We start from the raw sequence: 12019 nt of genomic DNA on the forward strand, positions 1-12019 counted from the left end.
CAGACCTTTCCTTTACCTTTTCAGACTTTCTTTCACCTGTCCCTTAATTCTTAGACTAAATATTTATTGCACACTCACTATGTGTCAGGCATTATTCTAGGCACTAAAGAGGCATGATAATGAACAAAACAAACAAGGATATACGCTCTAGTGGAACTTGCACTCCGGTAGTGTGGAAGATAGTCTCTAGAGATAGCAACTATTCATTTTCCTCCCTCCATGTAGACAAATGCCACTGTTGATGTCAAGAGATGAAGTCTATTTCCTCTTCACCTGAATATGGGCTAGTTTTGTGATTTTTTTTTTAACTAACAGAATATGGCAGAAATGAAGTTCTGAGACTCCTGAATCAAGGCCTAACACAACTGGCAGCTTCCACATCCCCCTCTGAGAAGCCAGCTGCCATGCTCTAAAAAAGCTTCAACTATATTACAGGTTGATAAGAGACAATGTGGAGAGATAGGCCACGAGGAAGAGCATTATAGTGCCAAAATATGAGCGGAAACTTCTGGGACCTTCCAGGCCAGCCCAGTTACTGGCTGAATGCAGATGAGTGACACCAGCCAGTGGCAAGTGGAGCAGAACAGCCTATTCAAGCCCTGCCCGAATTCCTGGCCCAAATTCGCAAAAAAATAAGAAATTGTTTCTTTTAACCGCTAAGTTTTGGGATGGTTGGTTATGCAGCAACACCTGAAACAAGTGGGAAGAGTGAGAACTAATAAACGAATATGGTGGTGACTAGGCTATAAAGAAGCAAGATAGTGTAATACTAAAAGCACATGCTTTTAGCCAGACAGCCTAGGTTCAAATCTCAGCTCCAGCACTTACTAGCTTTGGGACCTTAGCACAAGTTATTTAGCTTCTGTGTACCTCTGTTTCTTCATCTACAAAACAGGGGTAGTTATCTACTTTGCAGGGTGATGGGAGGTTTACATGTAAATTTTTTAGAATGGTATGTGGCACATAAGCACATATTAATGTTGTGAACAATAAAGGTAAGACAGTAGATTGAAAAGAGTGCAATTTTATATAAGGTTAGCAGGAAAAATCTCTCTTCTGAAAGGACTGTAACATATCTGAACAGATCTGTAAAGAAGCCAGGGCAAACCTTGTGGATATCTGACAGTCTGTAACTAGCAAAGGCTAGGAGGGTGGTGTGGCTGGAGCTGAATGAGAAAAGTTTGAAAGAAGCTGAGTGAGACTAGAGCCGATTTTAAAAAGGTGGAAAGGTAAGAGATAAGAGAATATCAGGTAGATAATGATGTGGTCTGGGGACAGATCCTTTGGGCCAAGGAAAGGACTTTGGGCTTATCTGAATGATATGGGCAATGCTGCAGGGCCATCCTTGGGGTTGTTGTAATCTGGATGCTGTTTTAAAGAGATGACTCTTCTGCTCTGTGCAGAGTGATCAGAGTGTAAGAGTTTGAGTGGAAGCAGAGAGATCAGAAAGAGGCTATTGCAATAGTTGAGGCAGTCATATTGGCTTGGCCTGGAGTGGCAATGGAGGAAAAGGCAAAAAGGAGTTATATTCCTGATGTATTTTGAAAGTAGGGCCTAAATATTTGCTCATGGATTAGGCATGAGCTTTGAGAGAAAGAGAAATTAAAGCCTAAGTTATTGGTGGAAATGTGTTGTCACTCACTGAGATGGGCAAGACTGGTGGGGGGGGGGAACGTATGGGGAAATGGAGAGGAGGTACCATGTGTTCATATTTGAGCATGTTATAGTTTATATGGTTATTAGGCATCTGAATGGAGTTGTCAAGTAGGCAGTTGTATATAGGAGCCTTGTGTTAAAGGAGAAAGCAGGGCTTTGGAACTTGTTGATGGAAAAGTGAGGTAGTCTGAGGCCTGAGCCCTGGGACACTCCTCTATTTAATTTTTTTTTAATGTTTATTTTTGAGAGAGACAGAGACAGAGTGTGAGTGGGGGAAGGGCAGAGAGAAAGGGAGACAGAATCCAGAACAGGCTCCAGGCTCTGAGCTGTCAGCACAGAGCCCAATGCAGGGCTCGAACTCACAAACCATGAGATCATGACCTGAGCCAAAATCAGACGCTTAACCGACTGAGCCACCCAGGCGCCCAGACACTCCTCTATTTAGAAATTGAAAAGATTGGGAGACTCTAGTTCAGAATCCTGCTGGGTTCTGAGTGGGGGAAATACTTGTGTTTGAGAAACGGAAAGAAGGCAAAAATATCTAGCAGAGTGTATGAGAGAGAAGAGTGGTAGCAAATGAGGTTGTAGTGATTATGTAGGGGTTGGTAGGCCAGGATATGATTTTGTTTTTATTCCAAATGTAAGGGAAATCATCGGAAGAAAGTTTTAAGTGGGGAAATCATCTGATCTGATTTATACTTTTGAAAAAGTTCATTCTGTATAGTGCTTTACGTGTACTTCCTACTTCATTACACAGAATATTAAAAAGAAGCTTACGTAACGATTGAGATTTAGTAATATTAATATTTTTACATTCATTCTGAATGAATATATTATAGGAGAGTAAGAATAGAAACAGCGAGACTAAGTAGGAAGTATTGCATTAAGTCAGAGGAGAGATGATGATGCCTTGGACTAGGGCGATCACAGTACAAATTGAGAATTAGATAGATTTTTTAAAATTATGTATTTGCCTTTATCTGAACTAACACATTGCTACCAGATTACATCACTTTTTAGAGCTGAGAATTAGATAGATTTGAGATATCCTCTGGAAGCAGAATTGGCATAATTTAATGATGGATCAGACATGATATTCAATTCATATACTGCCTGAGTTTTTTTCTTGAACAACTGATTCATAGGAAATCCATATTCTGAACTAGAGAAGACTAATAAGAAGCATCTCAGCTTGGTTCAAGGGGTCTGTTTTTGGCATATGACTTTGGGATACCTTTTTGGCATCCAAGGGGAAATGTCAAATTGGCAGTTGGTCTTCTAGGGAGAAATCGGGGCTGGAGACAGAGATTTGAGAGTCATTTGCACGTAGGTGCCATTCAAAGCTGAAGGGATTAGATGAAATTATCTGGGAGGAAAGTGGAGATAAGGACTGTACATGGGGTTGCCCAAACTTGGAAGTTGATCAGAGGAGGAGGCAGGAAAGATAATTGCAGAGAAGTCCCCACAAAAGTAGGAAGAAAACTAGGAAAGTGCCCACTTCACAGAAATCAAAGAGGCTTTCAAGAAGAGTGACATAAATGGTGTTGAATGTTGCTAAACAGTAGAGATAAGGTCTAATAAGCCTTTGGATTTGATAAGATGGACTGCCTGGTGACTTGGCAAGAGCAAGTTCAGTGGAGCAGTAAATGCAGAGGTTTTATTGAGGGCGACTTAAAGAGAGAATAGGAGGTAAGAAAGTAAAGACATCACCTTCAAGAAGTTTTGCTGTGAACTGAGATATAAACTTGGGGCAGTAGCTGGGGGGGGTGTGGAGTCAAGATGTAGAATAGGTACCCAAAGCCCAAGCATTAAAAACAACAACAATAAAGCACAAATAGTTGATATGAAGGCAAACCTAGATTTCCTATTGGAAAGAATGTGACCTTGCAAAGGAAAAAAAGTAGTTAATGTGAAGGTAAACCTAGATTTCCTATTGGAAAGAATGTGACCTTGCAAAGGAAAAAAAAAAAATCACAAATAGTTGATGTGAAGGCAAACCTAGATTTCCTATTGGAAAGAATATGACCTTGCAAAGAAGAAAAATATTCAAACATGTCTTTCTATAGATTGTCATAGACTCAATACTGACAGCACATAATCTGAGTTGAATCTGTTTATAAATATAGGGTTTTTTTTTAGCATGACATATATTATACTAATTTGCAAACCTGTATGTCTCTCTTGTTAGATTCTAAGCTCCCAGATAGTGTTTTCCTCATTTTTAAATTCCCTAGAGAATAGCACAGCACCTTGCACTTTAGTAATTGTTCAATAAAATTGTTTATTGAGATCTAGCAATTTACCAATTTGTTGAAATGCAGTTCATTGTTATAGACATAAACCACCCTGACTGACATTGGTTCTAATTCATATCCTCTGATTGATTGGCCGCTGAGAGGAACTGAGGAGTGATTCTCCCACAATTCTATCCTTGGAAGTCACAGAAGACAAGGATCCTCCTGCACTCAAAGGGCAAAAGGATTGAAGGCAATGGTTTACCTGCCCTGGGGCAGTGAGTTCTTGTATGAATGTGGGTGGGGGGGAGGCAGGGGTGATGAAGCCTCTGGGAAGTAATGCTATTTGGGCTAATTTTAATAATATTGCAATACAGTATATTGTATGCTATTTGCAAAATGCTTCATGCGTATTTTATTCTCAACCTGATTGGTATAATCATTCCTAAAATACAGATGAAGTAATTGGGGCCCTCTGACTTTCCAAGTTAATTGAACTACTCTAAGTGGGAGAGGGTCTCAAACTGAGGTCTAGATCTTCAAACTCCAAATCCTATCTTCCCCCTACTTCAGCTCCTATTGGATCAGTTGTAGAATAGAGAGTTCAGAACTAAAATAAAAAGTAGAGTTCAAAAAAAGAGATGATAGATGTTGACAGAAAAGAAGTAACAGGGTTAGTAAAGGCCAGGATCAGAAACTGAGAATGACATTCATGGGAGGGCAGTATACAAGGACATGCCTCAGAGTAGGGTCAAAATGAACAAGTAAACACTGGTTCTAGGCTCCCACCCTGTACATGTATGTGTATATGTGTGGGGGTGGGGCTGCATTCACACACATACATAAATGCTATTATTTAATTAACAGCCAATCTGAATGGAGTATAAGATATAGTTCATGCCCTCAAAGAAGATACTTAACTTGTTAGGAAAACAATCAAAACAATGATTAGAATGCACACCTGAGACGATCAGTGATCCAGGAGTTCAGCCTTGAGAGAGACTGGGGGTAGTGGTGGGAGAGGGATCACAGAAGCAAGGAAAGGTTCAGAGCAGAGCTGTAACCTCAGGTAGGACTTGAAGGAGGAACAGCTCCAGGGGAGGGAGGAACATATCAGATGAGAACACGGGAAAGTTCAGTCACAACAGCAGGGAAGGTTTGTTGGACATTGAGGTGTGAATGCAGTGAAGAGTAAGTGGATGACTGGGGAACAGAGGTAAACAGGGCAGGATAGTCAGATTGTGCGAAGCCAGGCTGAAGAATGTAGCCTTCATTCCATAGGTATGTAGGGGAACTTTGAGAAGTGATCAAAGAGGAATTTTTTTTTAATTTTTTTTCAACGTTTATTTATTTTTGGGACAGAGAGAGACAGAGCATGAACGGGGGAGGAGCAGAGAGAGAGGGAGACACAGAATTGGAAACAGGCTCCAGGCTCTGAGCCATCAGCCCAGAGCCCGATGCGGGGCTCGAACTCACGGACCGCGAGATCGTGACCTGGCTGAAGTCGGACGCTTAACCGACTGCGCCACCCAGGTGCCCCAAGGAGGAATTTTTAAAATATAACACAGAAAAACCTTTTGGGCCTTCAAAGTAGAGTTTTAGTCTGTGTATCTTGTTTTACTTAACCATTAAAATAGAAGCTGAGGGGCGCCTGGGTGGCGCAGTCGGTTAAGCGTCCGACTTCAGCCAGGTCATGATCTCGCGGTCCGTGAGTTCGAGCCCCGCGTCAGGCTCTGGGCTGATGGCTCGGAGCCTGGAGCCTGTTTCCGATTCTGTGTCTCCCTCTCTCTCTGCCCCTCCCCCATTCATGCTCTGTCTCTCTCTGTCCCAAAAATAAATAAACGTTGAAAAAAAAAAAAATTAAAAAAAAAAAAAATAGAAGCTGAGTGTTTTACACTTTTTATTCTTACTGAATTAGATTAGGTTTCTCTCCTGATAAGAAGGGTAGTTAAAAATAACTTAGACCTTTGTTTTAAAAACAGATGCTGAGATTCTAAATGGCTGAAGGACAAGATAGGGGTACCCAACTCTCACTGACATCAGGGAGCACATTACCCTGTGGCTGAACTTCATGAAAGAGTGTAATGTCTCAAATGAGGAGCAAAGATCTGCTGATGACATTGTAATTTAGGGGAATTATTTAAATAGAAATGCTTCTACTCATCTCATATTAGGAATAATTAGTGGATTGAATGACTAATCACCAGATGTAGGCAAGTAGATGGCTAACATGTTATTTTTAGAATGGAAGCATATGGCTATATGAGAGTTGCTGAGACATATATTCATAAAGTCTATATTAGAGATGTAAATAACCATTAAAGCATATTTAAATATCTGTATCTATATCTGAGTTGTGTAATATGTCCCTAATAATGTTACACTTCTCTTATTCTTTCCTTGTCTCTGTTTTGTCGACAAAACCTGTTCTACTGACTTATCTTAGCATTCTGGATCTCAAGCTGGTCATGACACGTCACTTTTTTTTTTTTTTTTTTTTGCTAAAAATCAAAAGCGGTGGTTTGGGCTAAAGGCCCTCATTTTTGTGTGTGTGTTACAATGTATAACTTGTAAATTGTTATAAACATTTAAAGAAAACATTTAGGTCCCAACCTACAAAAAAGCAAATATATATTTGCAAGTGAGTCGTTTGAAACTTAGAACACGTTTTCCCATAGAAACAGCGACGTAAATCATAGTTTTGTTCCTGGACTAATCCACAAATGTTTTTTGATTTATGATATTGTTCAAATAATGTATATTTGCAATGAAAAAATACAGCTGAAAGCAATAATTTTGTAATACTTTATAATTTTAAAAACAAGAAGGAAAACCCCTTGGTATTGAGCGGATAATTTTTCATGACTGCTGGTACTTAGAAGCGGGTTTTAGGGATGGAGAGTTGGATGGAAGCTGTGGAGCTCTGGATCGCACAGGGGAACTGGAGGGCGAGCCGGAAGCAGCGTCCGCCCAGCCATACTGGACCTGGCGCGACAGCGGAAAACGTGCCTCCTTATATCTACACAGATCAATATATCCTGCCCTATTTTGAATCAATCGGGATAAAGTAATAAAATCCCTACAACTCGGCAAACATCTATATATAAAACCCGGCATTGCCAATCTGCACACTCCTGTCAACCTTCACCAACCGGCCCTGCTGGGGCAGTGGGACTGACAGCCAAGCGACGGCGGGATTCTCGGGCTGATTGGGAAACTACTGTTCCCTTCGCACAGCGATGAGGGGTTGTAAAACACACAAGCAGCTTGTCTTTATTAAAAGGTCGATACTGTATTTTGTTGACCATGGGTTGGTTTTTTTTGCATTCATCTTTAATTTTTTTATTAAAAAAAATATTGCAATAAGATTCTTTATTATTTTGATTTGTCTTGATTACTGGGTTTTGTGGGGTTTTTTAATGCTCCTTGCTGCCTCATCCCAATCCAGGCACTGGTGGGAAGCAGTGAGGAAGGAAGACCTATAAACAGTGCCCCCATACATTATACTTTTCTGCCTTCCTTTCTCCTTCTCGTCCTTGTCCTTCCCTCCCTTCCGTTTCTTTTTTATTTTTTAAATCTGATTTTCTTACTTTGGGCCTCCAGCTCCAGCAACTTTCCCTGGCTGTTACTGAAGGCTCTCCCATGGCCAGGAGCCAACTGGCTCTTGGGGACTGAGAGCTGGGGAGGGCATACGTAGTATTTCTGAGGGGCAGAGGCCTAGTCTATTTTGACAGGTTTTAAAATACTTGTTTTTTTGTTTTTTAATGTGGTTAAACCCTCTAAATTTCAGAGCCTTGAGGCCAAGTCTGGTTTGCCCATGCCTACTAACTGCTAGTCTTATGTATATGATAAATGCAGTTGAAGGGGAAAAAACTGATTAAGTAACTGGACAAGGAGAAGAAAAAAGATGTTTTAAATACGATTATGTAAATGTGAGGCAGAGATTGCCTGAGGTGGGATCACTTTGGCTGTGAGTGGCAGAGTCCAAAGAAAATTGGCAAGAGTCACGTGTGGTGGGAGAAGAGATTTGGGATTTGGGATGGTCATTCCTTTGAAAAAGACGTTGAGAGGGAGGAAAAGTTGAGTTGGCCAGTTCTGCATCCTGGCCACTGAGTGGTGCTGTGGGTGCAGGCTGGCTGCTTTCAGGAATGAGGGACAGAGGGGTTCAGGCATCCTGGGAAAGAGATAGGGGAGGGTCAGCCACAGAATTTGCCGGGATCAGAAAGGACCTATAAAGGTCAAGTTTTTGTAAGTTGTGCTTATTTGTATTTAAGTACCTACAATATATGCATATTTTAAAGCAATAGTAACTTGCAGGAGACATTTCAAACAGTTCTAAAACTCTACTGCTTTTAGTACTGTGGAGTGTACTACATGTCAGCATGGACGGGTTCCCAGGCTAGACCACTGTACTCTGACAGAGCAAGAAACTTTAGGGCAATGTTAAGGAAGGTTATGGGAGCATCTTATAATGCATTCCACACAAATTAACAATGTCAAGTTGTACAAGGTACCATTATTCTTTAGTCACTACTTCTGTAGTGGACTAATTATTCTGACTCTACATTGACTGTGAGGAGCTGCTAGAAAGAAATTGGGTGGAGTTGAAGACAGCAGATGGAGTGTGCTCATCTCACCTCTACTTTCAGACATGTATGTTTCCTATCAGAGAAGAAGTTCTTTCATGTGGGTTAGGACATCATCCTGAATACCAAGAAGCAAACTTTCCTTTCACACACAAGGGAACAGTATGCTAAGTTGATGGATCCACTGTGTGGGAGGAAAAGAGTGTTCACAGCACTTTTGAGTGTTCATGGTGTGGAGACATGGTTAAGAGCATAGACCCTAGAGTTAATACGGGTGGGCTTAAAAATTTTTTTTTTACATTTATTTATTTTTGAGAGAGAAAGAGGGCAGGGGCAGACAGAAAGTAGGGAAGGGCAGAGAGAGAAGGAGACAGAATCCGAAGCAGTCTCCAGGCTCTGAGCTGTCAACGCAGAGCCCGATGTGGGGTCCGAACTCACAAGCCATGAGATCATGACCCAAGCCGAAGCCAGACACTTAACCGACTGAACCACCCAGGCGCCCCAATACTGGTGGGTTTAAATTCCAATTCTAACACCTATACTCTGAGAAACTTTGGACAATCCCCAGTTTTCTCAACTAAACTTTGGGAAATAATTATCTACATCACAGAATTCATGAGATAATGTATCCTAAATGTTTGGTGAGAAAGGATAAAAAAAAAAATGGTGCCTAAAGAAAGAAGGGAGGACCAGCACAGGCCTGGAGATTCTTTGGTATGATTTATTATCTCCCTATTTTCAAATTGTATCAAGGAGGAAAATGGTCAAACAGGTTAAAAGTATGGAGCTGCTCTGCCTTGGTTCAAATCCTGGTTCCACCACTTCTTGCTTGTGTGGCCATGGGCAAATTATTTAATAGTTCTGACCACAGAATTGTTATGAGTAAATACAAGTCAACTACCCATGTGTTTGCATTATTATTATTGTCACTTTTTCCCTACCTATAGCTGGAGGACTTGGACTAAACATGTGATAAGATGCCTTGCTATAGACCTGATTATGCTATATTTACAAATCTATTTTTTATAAACACATTAAATTGCTCTTTTTAAAAAATCATACTGCTATATTGAAGGTGGAAAGTTAAATACAGAATCAGTGTCCCCATTTCAGTGGGCACCATACATCAGTTTAAGTCATTTCTGGGATTTTTTTTAATGCATTCAAACTCGAGAAATTAAAACAAATAAACAATCATACAGATGCAAAGAACAACAGAGAGAAAACATCTGGTCTGTAGAAGCAGATTTCCCAAGGGTTCCTACAATTTTAAATAATTGGTCCTTTTTAGGTATGGTGTTCAGTATAATTGCATTGTTTCACAAGCTAAGTCATTCTGTCACAAGAACACCTCACAATTAGATTTCTTTACCTGTCCGTGAAATGTCTTTTTTAACTGTCATTGCTTTCCAGTAGTTTTAGAATGTGGTTCTACACATATGGAATCACTCAGCATTCTTGAGTGTTCCATCTGTAGTTAACAGTTTTGATTCACAACAGATAAACTGCTCTTTCAGAAGCCAATGCCACAATTTGGAGAGAGCCTCAATGAGAGGCAGGAATCTAATATCAGAGCCAGTAGCACAGAATTTAAGCTAGAAAACTGGTAATTGGGGCATTTGGCAATTCGAGCAGAAATTTCCAGGGCTCCAGAAATTGTTTTCTAAATCAATAAGAACTTGTGCGATTTGGAAATGTGGTCATTGTGCTCCACATACTTTCTCAATTACTCATCAGTTTTGAACGTTATTCTTTCTTGAAGGCAGTGAAAAAGATGACACTGGAATTTATGCCATCAACTTCATTGTAGAAATTAAGTACAAGTAAACAAATAGCACACCGAATATGCAATAGTAATATGCTGTAAATAAAGACCATAGCTACATTTAAAGGAACAAAGGAGACTCAGATCCCATATGCTTGCAGTTCTGCTTATTGTCAGAAGACAGCACTCTCAGCATGTAAAAGTTTCAAGTTAAACTACTCCAGGAAGAAGGAAGACATGTGATTTAAGAATCCTACATTATAGCTTTTATTTGGACCAAAGATGATGTCATGTTCCTCCTGATTCATGAACTAGAGTCACTTACCTATTACTGGTTCATCCTGAGTATAATAACTAATTTAAATTTAGGCCAAAAAATTAACGAGAAATGCAACCAAACTGAGATTTTTGTGCTCTTTGTACAAATACGGTTACCAGAGGGAAGTGGATGGGAGATAGGATAGATGGGTGATAGGTATTAGGAGGCACTTGTGATGAGCACTGGGCATTGTATGTAAGTGATGAGTCACTGAATGCTACTTCTTTTGTTTGTTTTTTGTTTTTTGTTTTTTTTAATGCTACTTCTGAGACCAATATTGCACTGTATGTTAATTAACTAAAATTTAAACAAGAACAAAACAAAAATACTATTATCAGTGTGCCATCATGAAATAAAATTTGGGAAATTTGGTAGTTTGGGGAGCTTAAAATTTTTTTACTACTTCTAGTTGAGTAACCTTGAGAAAGCTCCTTAAACTCTTTAAGACTGCTCTTTCATGATCAAGTGGGGATAATAGTGGTATCTACTCATTGTCATGGAGTTGGAAGGATCAGCTTGGAGTCTGGCACAGAACAAGCACTGATGTGGTTGCTGTTGGTATTATTATTATTATTATTATTATTTCTGTATTTTTATCTAAAGCCTCTTCTGCTTTGTTGACAGTAGGAAGGAATATAAGCAAATAAGTAACCAAAATGTATAGATTTCCTGTGAATATGCTTTTTAAAATAGTCTTCTTTTTCTACTTTCTTTTTAGAAAATTCTTAAGCACACACACAAAAATGAAGTTCCATATAGCCATCACTTAGCTTAAACAACTATCAATATTTTACCAAATTTTTTTATCTCCATCATTATTTTTCTGGAATATTTTAGAGCAAGGAAATTATGTCATTCTACCCATAAAGTAGAATCCCTTAATGAGTAGGCATCCCTTAATGTAGGATTGTTTTAAAACATATTCACCATGCAAAATTAAAAATAAGTTCTTAAGATTATCTGATACCATATTTAAATTTCCATATTTATTTCAGAAATGCTGTTCTATAGTGGTTACCAGGGGCTGGGGGTGGAGGCAATGGGGAAATGTCTGTCAAAGGCTGCAAAGTTTTAGGGTTGCCTGGGTGGCTCAGGCAGTTAAGTGTCCGACTCTCTGTTTCAGCTCAGGTCATGATCTCATGGTTCGTGGGATGGAGCCCCATGTAGGGCTCTGGGCTGGCAGCATGGAGCCTGATTGGGATTCTCTCCCTCTCTTTGTGCCCTCTCCCCCCACTTGTGCTCTCTCTCTCAAAAATAAATAAATAAACATTAAAAAAACACAAAGGCTGCAAAGTTTCAGATATGCAGGATAAGTTCAGGAGATCTAATGTACAGCAGGGTGATTACAGTTAACAATGCTGTACTGTGTACTTGAAATTTGCTAGGAGAATAGCTTTGTTTGTTTTTTTCAGAGAGATTTTAATTGTTCTTACCAAAAAAAGAAAAAAAAGTTAACTAT

This window comes from Herpailurus yagouaroundi, unplaced genomic scaffold (assembly GCF_014898765.1).
Source record: "Herpailurus yagouaroundi ecotype Mexico unplaced genomic scaffold, PumYag 140, whole genome shotgun sequence".
NCBI classification, from domain to species: Eukaryota; Metazoa; Chordata; class Mammalia; order Carnivora; family Felidae; genus Herpailurus; species Herpailurus yagouaroundi.